Source organism: Delphinus delphis, unplaced genomic scaffold (genome assembly GCF_949987515.2).
Source record: "Delphinus delphis unplaced genomic scaffold, mDelDel1.2 scaffold_465, whole genome shotgun sequence".
In the NCBI taxonomy this organism is placed as follows: Eukaryota; Metazoa; Chordata; class Mammalia; order Artiodactyla; family Delphinidae; genus Delphinus; species Delphinus delphis.
Window position 1 is genome coordinate 65,868 of NW_027193086.1, and position 19,030 is coordinate 84,897.

The following is a 19,030-nucleotide window of genomic DNA, read 5'->3' on the forward strand; positions in this document are numbered from 1 at the left end:
ACCGACCACGGCCACAGACACCTTCATCCCACACTGTCAGCCACCCCCAAGGCACCGGCAAGGGCGTTCAGGAAACCTGCTGCGGTGTTGCGAAGCACCCGTCTGCCCACCGGTGCTCCTTTCCACAGGGGATCCGGCGCTGTCAGAAGGCACCGCGTGTGACAGCGCCGTCGGTGCCGCCGCCGCTGTCGCCGTGGGGGAGAAGCAGTGCTGCTGGAGAGTCCAAACACAGGCGGGGGCGTTTGCTCGTGGACACAGCCTCGGCGGGGAGAGGCGCCGCCCCGGCCATTCGTGTTTGGGGCTGAGGCAAGCGTGTGAAAACGAAGACACGGGACGTCGAAGGCCTCGAGTGGGCGCGCGCCAGTGCGGCCAAAAGGTCTGGCCGGGCAGGGAGGGTGGAGGTTGCCTGGCAGGGCTTGGGCTGCAGGTGCAGGGCACCGGGCGGTTGTTGTCGGGCAGGGCGCGACGCCGAGGCCGCGGAGCAAGCGTGGCCTAAAAGTGGGATGTGGACGGTGTGAGGTAGAGAGGAAGAAGAAAGGCTTCCCTGACCGGGAATCGAACCCGGGCCGCGGCGGTGAGAGCGCCGAATCCTAACCACTAGACCACCAGGGAGCGTCGGGCTCTACCACGGCTCCTGCTCGACCCATAGCAGCCGCTCGGCGCCACCTTGGCGCCAAGACCCGGCCTTTCCAAGTGCAGCCACACGCCGCCCCTGGCAATCCACGTGTCCTCCCGTCCTTCCTGCTCGCAGCACCCTCAGAACACTGCGCGCCTGCTTCTCGCACACACAAGAAGAGCCGCTAGGGCCACCGAGCTCCCTGCTCCCAGCTCTCCCTCACGGGTCCCCGGCCGGCCGGCCGCCCGCGCAGCGCGGCAAAAGGTCAGCCCGCTGCGTTGGCCGGGAATCGAACCCGGGTCAACTGCTTGGAAGGCAGCTATGCTCACCACTATACCACCAACGCTGCACAGCCCGGGCCGCCCCGAGACGCCGGCACCGGGCTCGCCCGAGCGCACTCTCGTCGCCGCTTCCTCCTCCCCCTCCCCCTCCCCCTCCTCCTCCTCCGACTCCTTCTCTTCCGACTCCTCCTCCTTCTCTTCCTCCTCCTGCTCCCCTTTCTCTTCCTCGTCCTCCTCCTCCTCCTCAGCCGCCGCCGCCGCCGCTTGGAGCAGCCCTGCCCCGACGCCACGCCGGCCGGCAGCTCTGTGACGTCACAGACGCCACCAAGGCCCCCCGGCGCCCCACCCGCGCCAGCCCCACGAAGCTGCCCTAGACCACCCGCCCGATCGCCTCAGGGTGGCGCTCTCGCTGCCTTGCCGCTCCAGGTCCCTCGGCTCCACGCCGCGGCGCGCCCCCGCCCACGGCGCACGCATCTTCCAGCACCCGGCTCGCCAAAGCCCTTCTCCACCCGGCGCCTGGCCAGGCCACTTCCCGCACCGACAGGGGACGGCACTCATCCGCCTCCCACCCGTCCCGGCAGCTGGGCACCTATGCAGCTGTGCATAGCTGCGCAGCCTTGCGTCGCGACGCAAGAGCCCACGGAGACAGCCACTTTGGGCGGGCCGCAACGTCATCGAGAGCTTGTGGTGTCCAGAGGAGGCCGTCGCTCGGCCGTGGCGACCGAGTGCCCGGCGACGAGGAAGGGCTGGAGGGCTGGAGGGCTGGAGGGGGTCGAGGGTGGGCAGGCTGGGCACGCGCTGGGGCCCTGCGCCTCGCTGGAGGACGGAGAACACAGGGCGGAGAAGCAGGGTCCTTGGGAGATAGGCGGCGGGACAGAGAGCGGCGCCAGCCACCAAAAGGGGGCGTGTTGCCTCCCCGTCGGGGAATCGAACCCCGGTCTCCCGCGTGACAGGCGGGGATACTCACCACTATACTAACGAGGACGGCGGCCACCGCCCCCGCGCCCGGACGCTCTCGGGCTGCCGGCCGACGCCTCCCCCTGTCCTCCGGACCCCTGCCCACCACGGGCGCCCGGCACGTGCCCGACCCGACCCAACGCCACACCAACCGCGTCCTCCAAAGCAGCGGCCCCCGACCCGACAGGGACCCGGACCCGAGTGGCGCTGAAAGCTCCCAGTGCGCGCTGCCTATTGCCTCCGACGCGGGGATCGCGCCGGGACGAGGGGGCCTGAGACCGAAAGCAAGGCTGCGAGGAGGGGGTGGGCGCGCGCCTGGCCGTGGCCGGCGAGGAGAGGCGCGGGTGGGGGCCGGCGGCAGGGGCTGGCAAGACGCGGCCCGGCTCCGTCCGGGGCCAGGGCTGGGCGAGGGCGCCAGCGCGGCGGAGCCAGGCGCGTCGTCTGGCCTTGCTCCCCGTCGGCCGCCGCGCGCCCGCTCCATCGCTCACCCACTCGGCCGCGCGCCTGGCGCGGAGCACCGCGTCCCGCCAAGGGCACCGGGCTGCGCGTCGCGTCGGGTCCCAGCCAGCCGAGCGGCCACGCGCACGCCCAGGCCCGCCGTCAGGATGGCCGAGCGGTCTAAGGCGCTGCGTTCAGGTCGCAGTCTCCCCTGGAGGCGTGGGTTCGAATCCCACTCCTGACAAGCCAGCCTTTTGGCCCGCCCGACAAACGCACCCGGCCCTAGGGCAGCGCTTTACTGCCTTCCAGTCCGTTCGCGCCTTGCACTCTTGCCGCCTCTCCAAACTGCGGCCCGGACATCCACGCCTCTCAGACGCGGGACCTTCTCAGCCACGGCCGCGGGCCTGGCAGAAACGGCCCGCTACGAACCCTCCGGCCACGGGCTTTCCGGAAAAACGCCCTCCCCGCCAGCTCCTACGCCCCCTCCTACCTGCACCCACACCAGGAAGCCCTTCAGTCCTTCGCAGCACATCTTTCCTCACCTGCTGGCGGCTGCTGCTGCTGGTCTTCCTGCCTGCCTGCCTGCCTGCCTGCCTTCGCCCCTCCCCGCCACGGCCTCTCCCCCGCCCCACCCCGCCCCCACCGCCACACGCAGAACGGCCGCGTGTGGAAAGCCCTCCACGCCTCGCCCGCCCTCCGACTTCTGCCCGGTGAACAGCGGACTCGTTCTCACAGCCTTCCTTCCACTTCCGCCAGCAGCAGCTCTCCCTCTTTCCAACATCCTGTCCTTCCCGCCAGACCCAACGGCCTGCCTGCCCATTCCATTCCCTCCACAGCCACAGCGAGGTGGCCGCCGACAGCGTCCTGACTGCCTTGTGGTGCGTGCCCTCGGTGCTTTTTCGCCTTGGGACCCTGGCCGGACCACACCTGCCTGCCTGCCTGCCTGCCTGCGTCGGAGCCGGGCGGGGGCTGAGAGGAACGTCGCTGCTCAGCCGCAGCGGCCACGCCTCGCCTGCCCTGACTGGGATTCGGGCGCGGGCCAGGCCGGTTCGCCTCCTGGCTTCCTCTGGCGACACCGGCAGTCTCGCGGCTCCGTGGACGGCAGAGAAAGCGCAGGACAGGCCGAGCCCGCCTGCGTCCCTCCATCCATCGGTGCTTCCGACCGCCTCGCGCCCTGGGGTCGCCAGAGTGCCCGGAGCCTCTCATTCAGGTGGCCCGTCGGCCTCCTGCTCAAATGGAGCCCATGCCCACGCGGCGAGCAGTGACCAGGGTCCGGCGGTTGGCGGCGAGCGCCGCTGGGGCAGCGTTGGGCGCCGCTGGGGCAGCGGCGGGCGCCGGCGGCCATCGGTGCATGGGTGGTTCAGTGGTAGAATTCTCGCCTGCCACGCGGGAGGCCCGGGTTCGATTCCCGGCCCATGCAGACGCAGCGTCCCCTTTTGGTGCCCGCAGCCCCAAAGCGGAGCTGGGTTTCCCAGCTGCCACACTCAAGGCACCGGTCCTGCAACAGCTCGCTCACCACCGTACCTTCCCGGCCCCTGTCCTTCCCACGCAGACGCCCCCACCCCACACACACCCGGGAGCCAGGCCTCCAGGACCTGACACCTCGCGGGCTCAGCCACTCTTTCGCCCAGACCCCTTCCTTGTCCTTGTTCTCTTCCTGACCCCGACCCCGCTTGTGTCCCGCTTGTCACCGTAAGGAACACCCCACACTGGCACCCGCACAGCCCAACCTCTTCACCTTTCGCCACGTGTCCAAGCTCTCTGCCTCACTCTGCCCCCACTCCGAAAATTATACTATCTTTGCACAACCAGCAGCAAGCAAGTCGCCACCTCTGGGAGCGATACATCCCAGTTTCCTAGAGAGTCCCAAAAGCGCTCACTTGCACGAGGAGTTCCAAAGAAGTCCACACTATCATCGCAGACCACACTCTAGATTCACGTTTTGACCCTCAACAGAAACACGTTTCCAACACCGGCCCGCTCCTCCACCGCTACTGCCACCAGCGCCATCAGCACGACAAACACCAACCCCTCCCCTGAACCTCGGCTCCCACCAACAGCATCAGCCCTCGGGACAGCACCCCCAGCACCACCACCTCAGCCTCCTGCCTATTCCCACAAACACGCCCCTCCCCCCTCCTATGTCGCCACTTTTCCCCCCGATCCTTTCCAAATCCTACGTTGTCAAGGATCCTGCCCTTGCCTCTGTCCCGTTGCCCTCTTGTTTTCCCCTTCGTCGTCTTCTCCTTTTCGTAGCAGTATGGTTGGTTTAAACATTGTGTTACTTTCTGGTGTACAGCAAAGTGATTCAGTTATATGTCCTTTTCCAGGTTATTTTCCGTTATACGTTATCACGACACATGAATACAGTTCCCTGTGCTGTACGGTAAATCCTTGTTGCTTGTGTGCTTTATGTATAGTATTTCCTCTCTGTTAATCACAGCTCCGGAATTTCCCCTGCCCTACACTTTCCCCTTGGGTAACGAACAGTGTGTTTTCTATGTCTGTGTGTCTGTCTCTCTTTGGCACATACGTTCGTTTGTAGTACGCTTTAGAGTCCCCGTATCTTTGTGCTTCTCTGCCTGACTTACGTCGCTAAGTGTAATATACTCTAGGTCCCTCCTTCTTGGTGCAAATGGCAGTATCTCACTCTTTTGTATGGCTGAGTAATATTCCACAGCAAAGTAATATTGCACAGCAAAGCAGATACTGTTTCCCATGTCTAATAACGTTTCAGATTGCTTTCCATGATAGCTTACTACACGATATTGAATATCATTCCCTGTGTTATACTGGAAATCCTTGTTGCTTATGTCTTTTTTTTTTTTTGCAGTACGCGGGCCTCTCACTGCTGTGGCCTCTCCCGTTGCGGAGCACAGGCTCCGGACGCGCAGGCTCAGCGGCCATGGCTCACGGGCCCAGCCGCTCCGCGGCATGTGGGATCTTCCCGGACCGGGGCACGAACCCGTGTCCCCTGCATCGGCAGGCGGACTCTCAACCACTGCGCCACCAGGGAAGCCCCCTGCTTATGTCTTTTATATGAAGTACGGTGTATCTGTTCATCGCAGCTCCTAATTTATGTCTCCACCCCTCCCTTTCTCCTCGGGTAACCATCAGTGTGTTTTGTCTGTCTGGGAGTCTGTTTCTCTTTTGCACATACATTCTTTTCTATTACGTTTTAGATTCCACGTATCTTTGTGCTTCTCTGTCAGACTTACTTCACCAAGTGTAATAATCTCTAGGACCATCCTTATTGTGGCAAATGGCAATATTTCATTTTCTGAAATGGCTGAGTAATACTCCACAGTACATATATACCACATCTTTTTCTCTCAGCCGACTGCTGATGGGCACATGGGTTTTTTCTGTGTCTTGGCTGTGGCACGTAGCGCAGCTACAAACACGGGGGTGCGGGGATCTCTCCAAACAACAGTTTTTCTCTTTGGCGGCTGTGTACCCACGACGGGGATTGCTGGATCATCTGATGGCTCAGTTCCTCCTATTTATTTATTTATATATTTATTTATTTACTTACTTACTTTTAAGGACTAGTACTTGTGGTTTAGGAAGAAGAGTTGATTAACCACATTGAGTTAGTTTCAGGTGTACAGCAAAGGGGATACTGTTTTCCATGTCTAATGTTGTGTCAGATTGATTTCCAGTATAGGTTATTGCAGGATATTGAATATCATTCCCTGTGTTATTCTGTAAATCCTTGCTGCTTATCTCCTTTATATGAAGTACGGTGTATCGGTTCATCGAGCTCCTAATTTATCCCTCCACCCCTCCTTTTTCCCTCGGGTAACCATCACTGTGTTTTCCAGGTCTGTGAGCCTGTTTCTGTTTCGCACATAGATTCAGCGGTAGTACCTTTGAGATTCCACGTATCTTTGTGTTTCTCTGTCGGACATACTTCACGAAGCGTAATATTCTCGGGGAGCAGTCTTGTGGCAGCAAATGGCAATAGTTCATTCTTTTTTATTGATGGCTGAGTGATAGCTCGTACTACATAGATACGACCTCTTCTTGTACTGGCCACCCGTTGACGGGCACTTGGGTTTTTTCCACGTCTTGGCTAGTGCAAATAGTGCCGCTGTGAACATGGAGGTGCTTGGGCCTTTCTGAACTCTTGTTTAGTCATTTCTGGCTACGCACCCAGGAGTGGGATTGCTGGATCAGACGGGACCTCTCCCTTGGCCTCTTTCAACCTCAACCCCTCCTCCCCCGACCCCCGCCACCACACACACCTGAGGCTGGATGGTTTCTCCCGATGAGAGGTGATGTGTGTCTCTGGGGCAGTAGAATGCCCCCACCCGATTCGGACCCCGCCTAGCCCCTGTGGCGCTCTCCGTTTCTGTTGTTCTCTTGCCCGCCTCCTACCCACCGCCCCCAGTAACAACCCATTGCTTGGCCTGACCACCTTGCCGCACAGCACACCAGTCTGGGGCGCTCACCCGCCACCCCACCGCGAAGGGGTCCTCTCCCACCATCTTCCACGCCCCACAGCCCGTTCACACACCCCGCCCTTCCCCCCAGCCTGGAGGCTCGGACCCCTCTCCCGGCCACCTGCCCCTTGTATCCCAGGCCCGACTGTCAAATGTCCTGCCCGGAAGTCTCACTTCTGCCAGCGCTCCTCAGACTCACTCCTACTCCAGGCCCACCCCGCCCCCTGATCTGACCCACCCGCACACACGTGCCGGGCCAGGTGCCCCCACCACACCAAGCTTCTGCTGAGCCCCTGCCTGAGCGGCCAGCCGCTCTCCCGGGCCAGGTCCCTGCCAGCCCAACACCTCCCGCTCCTGCCCGCGCTCCAGCCAGACACCCCAGGTCCTTCCTCGCACCTCCCAGCACGCGGCCCACCGCCGCCCTCTCTCCATGGGCTCGTTCTGCTCCGTTCCCTAGCCCGCGTGGGGTGGCCACCGACCACGGCCACAGACACCTTCATCCCACACTGTCAGCCACCCCCAAGGCACCGGCAAGGGCGTTCAGGAAACCTGCTGCGGTGTTGCGAAGCACCCGTCTGCCCACCGGTGCTCCTTTCCACAGGGGATCCGGCGCTGTCAGAAGGCACCGCGTGTGACAGCGCCGTCGGTGCCGCCGCCGCTGTCGCCGTGGGGGAGAAGCAGTGCTGCTGGAGAGTCCAAACACAGGCGGGGGCGTTTGCTCGTGGACACAGCCTCGGCGGGGAGAGGCGCCGCCCCGGCCATTCGTGTTTGGGGCTGAGGCAAGCGTGTGAAAACGAAGACACGGGACGTCGAAGGCCTCGAGTGGGCGCGCGCCAGTGCGGCCAAAAGGTCTGGCCGGGCAGGGAGGGTGGAGGTTGCCTGGCAGGGCTTGGGCTGCAGGTGCAGGGCACCGGGCGGTTGTTGTCGGGCAGGGCGCGACGCCGAGGCCGCGGAGCAAGCGTGGCCTAAAAGTGGGATGTGGACGGTGTGAGGTAGAGAGGAAGAAGAAAGGCTTCCCTGACCGGGAATCGAACCCGGGCCGCGGCGGTGAGAGCGCCGAATCCTAACCACTAGACCACCAGGGAGCGTCGGGCTCTACCACGGCTCCTGCTCGACCCATAGCAGCCGCTCGGCGCCACCTTGGCGCCAAGACCCGGCCTTTCCAAGTGCAGCCACACGCCGCCCCTGGCAATCCACGTGTCCTCCCGTCCTTCCTGCTCGCAGCACCCTCAGAACACTGCGCGCCTGCTTCTCGCACACACAAGAAGAGCCGCTAGGGCCACCGAGCTCCCTGCTCCCAGCTCTCCCTCACGGGTCCCCGGCCGGCCGGCCGCCCGCGCAGCGCGGCAAAAGGTCAGCCCGCTGCGTTGGCCGGGAATCGAACCCGGGTCAACTGCTTGGAAGGCAGCTATGCTCACCACTATACCACCAACGCTGCACAGCCCGGGCCGCCCCGAGACGCCGGCACCGGGCTCGCCCGAGCGCACTCTCGTCGCCGCTTCCTCCTCCCCCTCCCCCTCCTCCTCCTCCTCCTCCGACTCCTTCTCTTCCGACTCCTCCTCCTTCTCTTCCTCCTCCTGCTCCCCTTTCTCTTCCTCGTCCTCCTCCTCCTCCTCAGCCGCCGCCGCCGCCGCTTGGAGCAGCCCTGCCCCGACGCCACGCCGGCCGGCAGCTCTGTGACGTCACAGACGCCACCAAGGCCCCCCGGCGCCCCACCCGCGCCAGCCCCACGAAGCTGCCCTAGACCACCCGCCCGATCGCCTCAGGGTGGCGCTCTCGCTGCCTTGCCGCTCCAGGTCCCTCGGCTCCACGCCGCGGCGCGCCCCCGCCCACGGCGCACGCATCTTCCAGCACCCGGCTCGCCAAAGCCCTTCTCCACCCGGCGCCTGGCCAGGCCACTTCCCGCACCGACAGGGGACGGCACTCATCCGCCTCCCACCCGTCCCGGCAGCTGGGCACCTATGCAGCTGTGCATAGCTGCGCAGCCTTGCGTCGCGACGCAAGAGCCCACGGAGACAGCCACTTTGGGCGGGCCGCAACGTCATCGAGAGCTTGTGGTGTCCAGAGGAGGCCGTCGCTCGGCCGTGGCGACCGAGTGCCCGGCGACGAGGAAGGGCTGGAGGGCTGGAGGGCTGGAGGGGGTCGAGGGTGGGCAGGCTGGGCACGCGCTGGGGCCCTGCGCCTCGCTGGAGGACGGAGAACACAGGGCGGAGAAGCAGGGTCCTTGGGAGATAGGCGGCGGGACAGAGAGCGGCGCCAGCCACCAAAAGGGGGCGTGTTGCCTCCCCGTCGGGGAATCGAACCCCGGTCTCCCGCGTGACAGGCGGGGATACTCACCACTATACTAACGAGGACGGCGGCCACCGCCCCCGCGCCCGGACGCTCTCGGGCTGCCGGCCGACGCCTCCCCCTGTCCTCCGGACCCCTGCCCACCACGGGCGCCCGGCACGTGCCCGACCCGACCCAACGCCACACCAACCGCGTCCTCCAAAGCAGCGGCCCCCGACCCGACAGGGACCCGGACCCGAGTGGCGCTGAAAGCTCCCAGTGCGCGCTGCCTATTGCCTCCGACGCGGGGATCGCGCCGGGACGAGGGGGCCTGAGACCGAAAGCAAGGCTGCGAGGAGGGGGTGGGCGCGCGCCTGGCCGTGGCCGGCGAGGAGAGGCGCGGGTGGGGGCCGGCGGCAGGGGCTGGCAAGACGCGGCCCGGCTCCGTCCGGGGCCAGGGCTGGGCGAGGGCGCCAGCGCGGCGGAGCCAGGCGCGTCGTCTGGCCTTGCTCCCCGTCGGCCGCCGCGCGCCCGCTCCATCGCTCACCCACTCGGCCGCGCGCCTGGCGCGGAGCACCGCGTCCCGCCAAGGGCACCGGGCTGCGCGTCGCGTCGGGTCCCAGCCAGCCGAGCGGCCACGCGCACGCCCAGGCCCGCCGTCAGGATGGCCGAGCGGTCTAAGGCGCTGCGTTCAGGTCGCAGTCTCCCCTGGAGGCGTGGGTTCGAATCCCACTCCTGACAAGCCAGCCTTTTGGCCCGCCCGACAAACGCACCCGGCCCTAGGGCAGCGCTTTACTGCCTTCCAGTCCGTTCGCGCCTTGCACTCTTGCCGCCTCTCCAAACTGCGGCCCGGACATCCACGCCTCTCAGACGCGGGACCTTCTCAGCCACGGCCGCGGGCCTGGCAGAAACGGCCCGCTACGAACCCTCCGGCCACGGGCTTTCCGGAAAAACGCCCTCCCCGCCAGCTCCTACGCCCCCTCCTACCTGCACCCACACCAGGAAGCCCTTCAGTCCTTCGCAGCACATCTTTCCTCACCTGCTGGCGGCTGCTGCTGCTGGTCTTCCTGCCTGCCTGCCTGCCTGCCTGCCTTCGCCCCTCCCCGCCACGGCCTCTCCCCCGCCCCACCCCGCCCCCACCGCCACACGCAGAACGGCCGCGTGTGGAAAGCCCTCCACGCCTCGCCCGCCCTCCGACTTCTGCCCGGTGAACAGCGGACTCGTTCTCACAGCCTTCCTTCCACTTCCGCCAGCAGCAGCTCTCCCTCTTTCCAACATCCTGTCCTTCCCGCCAGACCCAACGGCCTGCCTGCCCATTCCATTCCCTCCACAGCCACAGCGAGGTGGCCGCCGACAGCGTCCTGACTGCCTTGTGGTGCGTGCCCTCGGTGCTTTTTCGCCTTGGGACCCTGGCCGGACCACACCTGCCTGCCTGCCTGCCTGCCTGCGTCGGAGCCGGGCGGGGGCTGAGAGGAACGTCGCTGCTCAGCCGCAGCGGCCACGCCTCGCCTGCCCTGACTGGGATTCGGGCGCGGGCCAGGCCGGTTCGCCTCCTGGCTTCCTCTGGCGACACCGGCAGTCTCGCGGCTCCGTGGACGGCAGAGAAAGCGCAGGACAGGCCGAGCCCGCCTGCGTCCCTCCATCCATCGGTGCTTCCGACCGCCTCGCGCCCTGGGGTCGCCAGAGTGCCCGGAGCCTCTCATTCAGGTGGCCCGTCGGCCTCCTGCTCAAATGGAGCCCATGCCCACGCGGCGAGCAGTGACCAGGGTCCGGCGGTTGGCGGCGAGCGCCGCTGGGGCAGCGTTGGGCGCCGCTGGGGCAGCGGCGGGCGCCGGCGGCCATCGGTGCATGGGTGGTTCAGTGGTAGAATTCTCGCCTGCCACGCGGGAGGCCCGGGTTCGATTCCCGGCCCATGCAGACGCAGCGTCCCCTTTTGGTGCCCGCAGCCCCAAAGCGGAGCTGGGTTTCCCAGCTGCCACACTCAAGGCACCGGTCCTGCAACAGCTCGCTCACCACCGTACCTTCCCGGCCCCTGTCCTTCCCACGCAGACGCCCCCACCCCACACACACCCGGGAGCCAGGCCTCCAGGACCTGACACCTCGCGGGCTCAGCCACTCTTTCGCCCAGACCCCTTCCTTGTCCTTGTTCTCTTCCTGACCCCGACCCCGCTTGTGTCCCGCTTGTCACCGTAAGGAACACCCCACACTGGCACCCGCACAGCCCAACCTCTTCACCTTTCGCCACGTGTCCAAGCTCTCTGCCTCACTCTGCCCCCACTCCGAAAATTATACTATCTTTGCACAACCAGCAGCAAGCAAGTCGCCACCTCTGGGAGCGATACATCCCAGTTTCCTAGAGAGTCCCAAAAGCGCTCACTTGCACGAGGAGTTCCAAAGAAGTCCACACTATCATCGCAGACCACACTCTAGATTCACGTTTTGACCCTCAACAGAAACACGTTTCCAACACCGGCCCGCTCCTCCACCGCTACTGCCACCAGCGCCATCAGCACGACAAACACCAACCCCTCCCCTGAACCTCGGCTCCCACCAACAGCATCAGCCCTCGGGACAGCACCCCCAGCACCACCACCTCAGCCTCCTGCCTATTCCCACAAACACGCCCCTCCCCCCTCCTATGTCGCCACTTTTCCCCCCGATCCTTTCCAAATCCTACGTTGTCAAGGATCCTGCCCTTGCCTCTGTCCCGTTGCCCTCTTGTTTTCCCCTTCGTCGTCTTCTCCTTTTCGTAGCAGTATGGTTGGTTTAAACATTGTGTTACTTTCTGGTGTACAGCAAAGTGATTCAGTTATATGTCCTTTTCCAGGTTATTTTCCGTTATACGTTATCACGACACATGAATACAGTTCCCTGTGCTGTACGGTAAATCCTTGTTGCTTGTGTGCTTTATGTATAGTATTTCCTCTCTGTTAATCACAGCTCCGGAATTTCCCCTGCCCTACACTTTCCCCTTGGGTAACGAACAGTGTGTTTTCTATGTCTGTGTGTCTGTCTCTCTTTGGCACATACGTTCGTTTGTAGTACGCTTTAGAGTCCCCGTATCTTTGTGCTTCTCTGCCTGACTTACGTCGCTAAGTGTAATATACTCTAGGTCCCTCCTTCTTGGTGCAAATGGCAGTATCTCACTCTTTTGTATGGCTGAGTAATATTCCACAGCAAAGTAATATTGCACAGCAAAGCAGATACTGTTTCCCATGTCTAATAACGTTTCAGATTGCTTTCCATGATAGCTTACTACACGATATTGAATATCATTCCCTGTGTTATACTGGAAATCCTTGTTGCTTATGTCTTTTTTTTTTTTTTTTTTTTTTTGCAGTACGCGGGCCTCTCACTGCTGTGGCCTCTCCCGTTGCGGAGCACAGGCTCCGGACGCGCAGGCTCAGCGGCCATGGCTCACGGGCCCAGCCGCTCCGCGGCATGTGGGATCTTCCCGGACCGGGGCACGAACCCGTGTCCCCTGCATCGGCAGGCGGACTCTCAACCACTGCGCCACCAGGGAAGCCCCCTGCTTATGTCTTTTATATGAAGTACGGTGTATCTGTTCATCGCAGCTCCTAATTTATGTCTCCACCCCTCCCTTTCTCCTCGGGTAACCATCAGTGTGTTTTGTCTGTCTGGGAGTCTGTTTCTCTTTTGCACATACATTCTTTTCTATTACGTTTTAGATTCCACGTATCTTTGTGCTTCTCTGTCAGACTTACTTCACCAAGTGTAATAATCTCTAGGACCATCCTTATTGTGGCAAATGGCAATATTTCATTTTCTGAAATGGCTGAGTAATACTCCACAGTACATATATACCACATCTTTTTCTCTCAGCCGACTGCTGATGGGCACATGGGTTTTTTCTGTGTCTTGGCTGTGGCACGTAGCGCAGCTACAAACACGGGGGTGCGGGGATCTCTCCAAACAACAGTTTTTCTCTTTGGCGGCTGTGTACCCACGACGGGGATTGCTGGATCATCTGATGGCTCAGTTCCTCCTATTTATTTATTTATATATTTATTTATTTACTTACTTACTTTTAAGGACTAGTACTTGTGGTTTAGGAAGAAGAGTTGATTAACCACATTGAGTTAGTTTCAGGTGTACAGCAAAGGGGATACTGTTTTCCATGTCTAATGTTGTGTCAGATTGATTTCCAGTATAGGTTATTGCAGGATATTGAATATCATTCCCTGTGTTATTCTGTAAATCCTTGCTGCTTATCTCCTTTATATGAAGTACGGTGTATCGGTTCATCGAGCTCCTAATTTATCCCTCCACCCCTCCTTTTTCCCTCGGGTAACCATCACTGTGTTTTCCAGGTCTGTGAGCCTGTTTCTGTTTCGCACATAGATTCAGCGGTAGTACCTTTGAGATTCCACGTATCTTTGTGTTTCTCTGTCGGACATACTTCACGAAGCGTAATATTCTCGGGGAGCAGTCTTGTGGCAGCAAATGGCAATAGTTCATTCTTTTTTATTGATGGCTGAGTGATAGCTCGTACTACATAGATACGACCTCTTCTTGTACTGGCCACCCGTTGACGGGCACTTGGGTTTTTTCCACGTCTTGGCTAGTGCAAATAGTGCCGCTGTGAACATGGAGGTGCCTGGGCCTTTCTGAACTCTTGTTTAGTCATTTCTGGCTACGCACCCAGGAGTGGGATTGCTGGATCAGACGGGACCTCTCCCTTGGCCTCTTTCAACCTCAACCCCTCCTCCCCCGACCCCCGCCACCACACACACCTGAGGCTGGATGGTTTCTCCCGATGAGAGGTGATGTGTGTCTCTGGGGCAGTAGAATGCCCCCACCCGATTCGGACCCCGCCTAGCCCCTGTGGCGCTCTCCGTTTCTGTTGTTCTCTTGCCCGCCTCCTACCCACCGCCCCCAGTAACAACCCATTGCTTGGCCTGACCACCTTGCCGCACAGCACACCAGTCTGGGGCGCTCACCCGCCACCCCACCGCGAAGGGGTCCTCTCCCACCATCTTCCACGCCCCACAGCCCGTTCACACACCCCGCCCTTCCCCCCAGCCTGGAGGCTCGGACCCCTCTCCCGGCCACCTGCCCCTTGTATCCCAGGCCCGACTGTCAAATGTCCTGCCCGGAAGTCTCACTTCTGCCAGCGCTCCTCAGACTCACTCCTACTCCAGGCCCACCCCGCCCCCTGATCTGACCCACCCGCACACACGTGCCGGGCCAGGTGCCCCCACCACACCAAGCTTCTGCTGAGCCCCTGCCTGAGCGGCCAGCCGCTCTCCCGGGCCAGGTCCCTGCCAGCCCAACACCTCCCGCTCCTGCCCGCGCTCCAGCCAGACACCCCAGGTCCTTCCTCGCACCTCCCAGCACGCGGCCCACCGCCGCCCTCTCTCCATGGGCTCGTTCTGCTCCGTTCCCTAGCCCGCGTGGGGTGGCCACCGACCACGGCCACAAACACCTTCATCCCACACTGTCAGCCACCCCCAAGGCACCGGCAAGGGCGTTCAGGAAACCTGCTGCGGTGTTGCGAAGCACCCGTCTGCCCACCGGTGCTCCTTTCCACAGGGGATCCGGCGCTGTCAGAAGGCACCGCGTGTGACAGCGCCGTCGGTGCCGCCGCCGCTGTCGCCGTGGGGGAGAAGCAGTGCTGCTGGAGAGTCCAAACACAGGCGGGGGCGTTTGCTCGTGGACACAGCCTCGGCGGGGAGAGGCGCCGCCCCGGCCATTCGTGTTTGGGGCTGAGGCAAGCGTGTGAAAACGAAGACACGGGACGTCGAAGGCCTCGAGTGGGCGCGCGCCAGTGCGGCCAAAAGGTCTGGCCGGGCAGGGAGGGTGGAGGTTGCCTGGCAGGGCTTGGGCTGCAGGTGCAGGGCACCGGGCGGTTGTTGTCGGGCAGGGCGCGACGCCGAGGCCGCGGAGCAAGCGTGGCCTAAAAGTGGGATGTGGACGGTGTGAGGTAGAGAGGAAGAAGAAAGGCTTCCCTGACCGGGAATCGAACCCGGGCCGCGGCGGTGAGAGCGCCGAATCCTAACCACTAGACCACCAGGGAGCGTCGGGCTCTACCACGGCTCCTGCTCGACCCATAGCAGCCGCTCGGCGCCACCTTGGCGCCAAGACCCGGCCTTTCCAAGTGCAGCCACACGCCGCCCCTGGCAATCCACGTGTCCTCCCGTCCTTCCTGCTCGCAGCACCCTCAGAACACTGCGCGCCTGCTTCTCGCACACACAAGAAGAGCCGCTAGGGCCACCGAGCTCCCTGCTCCCAGCTCTCCCTCACGGGTCCCCGGCCGGCCGGCCGCCCGCGCAGCGCGGCAAAAGGTCAGCCCGCTGCGTTGGCCGGGAATCGAACCCGGGTCAACTGCTTGGAAGGCAGCTATGCTCACCACTATACCACCAACGCTGCACAGCCCGGGCCGCCCCGAGACGCCGGCACCGGGCTCGCCCGAGCGCACTCTCGTCGCCGCTTCCTCCTCCCCCTCCCCCTCCTCCTCCTCCTCCTCCGACTCCTTCTCTTCCGACTCCTCCTCCTTCTCTTCCTCCTCCTGCTCCCCTTTCTCTTCCTCGTCCTCCTCCTCCTCCTCAGCCGCCGCCGCCGCCGCTTGGAGCAGCCCTGCCCCGACGCCACGCCGGCCGGCAGCTCTGTGACGTCACAGACGCCACCAAGGCCCCCCGGCGCCCCACCCGCGCCAGCCCCACGAAGCTGCCCTAGACCACCCGCCCGATCGCCTCAGGGTGGCGCTCTCGCTGCCTTGCCGCTCCAGGTCCCTCGGCTCCACGCCGCGGCGCGCCCCCGCCCACGGCGCACGCATCTTCCAGCACCCGGCTCGCCAAAGCCCTTCTCCACCCGGCGCCTGGCCAGGCCACTTCCCGCACCGACAGGGGACGGCACTCATCCGCCTCCCACCCGTCCCGGCAGCTGGGCACCTATGCAGCTGTGCATAGCTGCGCAGCCTTGCGTCGCGACGCAAGAGCCCACGGAGACAGCCACTTTGGGCGGGCCGCAACGTCATCGAGAGCTTGTGGTGTCCAGAGGAGGCCGTCGCTCGGCCGTGGCGACCGAGTGCCCGGCGACGAGGAAGGGCTGGAGGGCTGGAGGGCTGGAGGGCTGGAGGGCTGGAGGGGGTCGAGGGTGGGCAGGCTGGGCACGCGCTGGGGCCCTGCGCCTCGCTGGAGGACGGAGAACACAGGGCGGAGAAGCAGGGTCCTTGGGAGATAGGCGGCGGGACAGAGAGCGGCGCCAGCCACCAAAAGGGGGCGTGTTGCCTCCCCGTCGGGGAATCGAACCCCGGTCTCCCGCGTGACAGGCGGGGATACTCACCACTATACTAACGAGGACGGCGGCCACCGCCCCCGCGCCCGGACGCTCTCGGGCTGCCGGCCGACGCCTCCCCCTGTCCTCCGGACCCCTGCCCACCACGGGCGCCCGGCACGTGCCCGACCCGACCCAACGCCACACCAACCGCGTCCTCCAAAGCAGCGGCCCCCGACCCGACAGGGACCCGGACCCGAGTGGCGCTGAAAGCTCCCAGTGCGCGCTGCCTATTGCCTCCGACGCGGGGATCGCGCCGGGACGAGGGGGCCTGAGACCGAAAGCAAGGCTGCGAGGAGGGGGTGGGCGCGCGCCTGGCCGTGGCCGGCGAGGAGAGGCGCGGGTGGGGGCCGGCGGCAGGGGCTGGCAAGACGCGGCCCGGCTCCGTCCGGGGCCAGGGCTGGGCGAGGGCGCCAGCGCGGCGGAGCCAGGTGCGTCGTCTGGCCTTGCTCCCCGTCGGCCGCCGCGCGCCCGCTCCATCGCTCACCCACTCGGCCGCGCGCCTGGCGCGGAGCACCGCGTCCCGCCAAGGGCACCGGGCTGCGCGTCGCGTCGGGTCCCAGCCAGCCGAGCGGCCACGCGCACGCCCAGGCCCGCCGTCAGGATGGCCGAGCGGTCTAAGGCGCTGCGTTCAGGTCGCAGTCTCCCCTGGAGGCGTGGGTTCGAATCCCACTCCTGACAAGCCAGCCTTTTGGCCCGCCCGACAAACGCACCCGGCCCTAGGGCAGCGCTTTACTGCCTTCCAGTCCGTTCGCGCCTTGCACTCTTGCCGCCTCTCCAAACTGCGGCCCGGACATCCACGCCTCTCAGACGCGGGACCTTCTCAGCCACGGCCGCGGGCCTGGCAGAAACGGCCCGCTACGAACCCTCCGGCCACGGGCTTTCCGGAAAAACGCCCTCCCCGCCAGCTCCTACGCCCCCTCCTACCTGCACCCACACCAGGAAGCCCTTCAGTCCTTCGCAGCACATCTTTCCTCACCTGCTGGCGGCTGCTGCTGCTGGTCTTCCTGCCTGCCTGCCTGCCTGCCTTCGCCCCTCCCCCCCCACGGCCTCTCCCCCGCCCCACCCCGCCCCCACCGCCACACGCAGAACGGCCGCGTGTGGAAAGCCCTCCACGCCTCGCCCGCCCTCCGACTTCTGCCCGGTGAACAGCGGACTCGTTCTCACAGCCTTCCTTCCATTTCCGCCAGCAGCAGCTCTCCCTCTTTCCAACATCCTGTCCTTCCCGCCAGACCCAACGGCCTGCCTGCCCATTCCATTCCCTCCACAGCCACAGCGAGGTGGCCGCCGACAGCGTCCTGACTGCCTTGTGGTGCGTGCCCTCGGTGCTTTTTCGCCTTGGGACCCTGGCCGGACCACACCTGCCTGCCTGCCTGCCTGCCTGCGTCGGAGCCGGGCGGGGGCTGAGAGGAACGTCGCTGCTCAGCCGCAGCGGCCACGCCTCGCCTGCCCTGACTGGGATTCGGGCGCGGGCCAGGCCGGTTCGCCTCCTGGCTTCCTCTGGCGACACCGGCAGTCTCGCGGCTCCGTGGACGGCAGAGAAAGCGCAGGACAGGCCGAGCCCGCCTGCGTCCCTCCATCCATCGGTGCTTCCGACCGCCTCGCGCCCTGGGGTCGCCAGAGTGCCCGGAGCCTCTCATTCAGGTGGCCCGTCGGCCTCCTGCTCAAATGGAGCCCATGCCCACGCGGCGAGCAGTGACCAGGGTCCGGCGGTTGGCGGCGAGCGCCGCTGGGGCAGCGTTGGGCGCCGCTGGGGCAGCGGCGGGCGCCGGCGGCCATCGGTGCATGGGTGGTTCAGTGGTAGAATTCTCGCCTGCCACGCGGGAGGCCCGGGTTCGATTCCCGGCCCATGCAGACGCAGCGTCCCCTTTTGGTGCCCGCAGCCCCAAAGCGGAGCTGGGTTTCCCAGCTGCCACACTCAAGGCACCGGTCCTGCAACAGCTCGCTCACCACTGTACCTTCCCGGCCCCTGTCCTTCCCACGCAGACGCCCCCACCCCACACACACCCGGGAGCCAGGCCTCCAGGACCTGACACCTCGCGGGCTCAGCCACTCTTTCGCCCAGACCCCTTCCTTGTCCTTGTTCTCTTCCTGACCCCGACCCCGCTTGTGTCCCGCTTGTCACCGTAAGGAACACCCCACACTGGCACCCGCACAGCCCAACCTCTTCACCTTTCGCCACGTGTCCAAGCTCTCTGCCTCACTCTGCCCCCACTCCGAAAATTATACTATCTTTGCACAACCAGCAGCAAGCAAGTCGCCACCTCTGGGAGCGATACATCCCAGTTTCCTAGAGAGTCCCAAAAGCGCTCACTTGCACGAGGAGTTCCAAAGAAGTCCACACTATCATCGCAGACCACACTCTAGATTCACGTTTTGACCCTCAACAGAAACACGTTTCCAACACCGGCCCGCTCCTCCACCGCTACTGCCACCAGCGCCATCAGCACGACAAACACCAACCCCTCCCCTGAACCTCTGCTCCCACCAACAGCATCAGCCCTCGGGACAGCACCCCCAGCACCACCACCTCAGCCTCCTGCCTATTCCCACAAACACGCCCCTCCCCCCTCCTATGTCGCCACTTTTCCCCCCCGATCCTTTCCAAATCCTACGTTGTCAAGGATCCTGCCCTTGCCTCTGTCCCGTTGCCCTCTTGTTTTCCCCTTCGTCGTCTTCTCCTTTTCGTAGCAGTATGGTTGGTTTAAACATTGTGTTACTTTCTGGTG

General features: G+C 63.9%; 15 non-coding genes across 15 annotated transcripts; 6 read left to right on the forward strand and 9 right to left on the reverse strand.

Annotated features, from left to right (window-relative positions):
• Window positions 1–540: 540 nt before the first annotated feature.
• On the reverse strand, window positions 541–612 carry TRNAE-CUC (transfer RNA glutamic acid (anticodon CUC)). Its single transcript has one exon. It is a non-coding gene; the product is annotated as a tRNA-Glu (tRNA).
• A 278-nt stretch (window positions 613–890) lies between these two features.
• Window positions 891–962, reverse strand: TRNAG-UCC (transfer RNA glycine (anticodon UCC)). Its single transcript has one exon. It is a non-coding gene; the product is annotated as a tRNA-Gly (tRNA).
• An 847-nt stretch (window positions 963–1,809) lies between these two features.
• Window positions 1,810–1,881, reverse strand: TRNAD-GUC (transfer RNA aspartic acid (anticodon GUC)). Its single transcript has one exon. It is a non-coding gene; the product is annotated as a tRNA-Asp (tRNA).
• Window positions 1,882–2,453: 572 nt separating this feature from the next.
• On the forward strand, window positions 2,454–2,536 carry TRNAL-CAG (transfer RNA leucine (anticodon CAG)). Its single transcript has one exon. It is a non-coding gene; the product is annotated as a tRNA-Leu (tRNA).
• A 1,105-nt stretch (window positions 2,537–3,641) lies between these two features.
• TRNAG-GCC (transfer RNA glycine (anticodon GCC)) lies at window positions 3,642–3,712 on the forward strand. The gene has a single exon. It is a non-coding gene; the product is annotated as a tRNA-Gly (tRNA).
• A 4,038-nt stretch (window positions 3,713–7,750) lies between these two features.
• On the reverse strand, window positions 7,751–7,822 carry TRNAE-CUC (transfer RNA glutamic acid (anticodon CUC)). The gene has a single exon. It is a non-coding gene; the product is annotated as a tRNA-Glu (tRNA).
• Window positions 7,823–8,100: 278 nt separating this feature from the next.
• TRNAG-UCC (transfer RNA glycine (anticodon UCC)) lies at window positions 8,101–8,172 on the reverse strand. Its single transcript has one exon. It is a non-coding gene; the product is annotated as a tRNA-Gly (tRNA).
• An 847-nt stretch (window positions 8,173–9,019) lies between these two features.
• Window positions 9,020–9,091, reverse strand: TRNAD-GUC (transfer RNA aspartic acid (anticodon GUC)). The gene has a single exon. It is a non-coding gene; the product is annotated as a tRNA-Asp (tRNA).
• A 572-nt stretch (window positions 9,092–9,663) lies between these two features.
• TRNAL-CAG (transfer RNA leucine (anticodon CAG)) lies at window positions 9,664–9,746 on the forward strand. The gene has a single exon. It is a non-coding gene; the product is annotated as a tRNA-Leu (tRNA).
• Window positions 9,747–10,851: 1,105 nt separating this feature from the next.
• TRNAG-GCC (transfer RNA glycine (anticodon GCC)) lies at window positions 10,852–10,922 on the forward strand. The gene has a single exon. It is a non-coding gene; the product is annotated as a tRNA-Gly (tRNA).
• Window positions 10,923–14,970: 4,048 nt separating this feature from the next.
• On the reverse strand, window positions 14,971–15,042 carry TRNAE-CUC (transfer RNA glutamic acid (anticodon CUC)). Its single transcript has one exon. It is a non-coding gene; the product is annotated as a tRNA-Glu (tRNA).
• A 278-nt stretch (window positions 15,043–15,320) lies between these two features.
• Window positions 15,321–15,392, reverse strand: TRNAG-UCC (transfer RNA glycine (anticodon UCC)). Its single transcript has one exon. It is a non-coding gene; the product is annotated as a tRNA-Gly (tRNA).
• Window positions 15,393–16,255: 863 nt separating this feature from the next.
• Window positions 16,256–16,327, reverse strand: TRNAD-GUC (transfer RNA aspartic acid (anticodon GUC)). The gene has a single exon. It is a non-coding gene; the product is annotated as a tRNA-Asp (tRNA).
• A 572-nt stretch (window positions 16,328–16,899) lies between these two features.
• On the forward strand, window positions 16,900–16,982 carry TRNAL-CAG (transfer RNA leucine (anticodon CAG)). The gene has a single exon. It is a non-coding gene; the product is annotated as a tRNA-Leu (tRNA).
• Window positions 16,983–18,084: 1,102 nt separating this feature from the next.
• TRNAG-GCC (transfer RNA glycine (anticodon GCC)) lies at window positions 18,085–18,155 on the forward strand. Its single transcript has one exon. It is a non-coding gene; the product is annotated as a tRNA-Gly (tRNA).
• The last annotated feature ends 875 nt before the right edge of the window (window positions 18,156–19,030 follow it).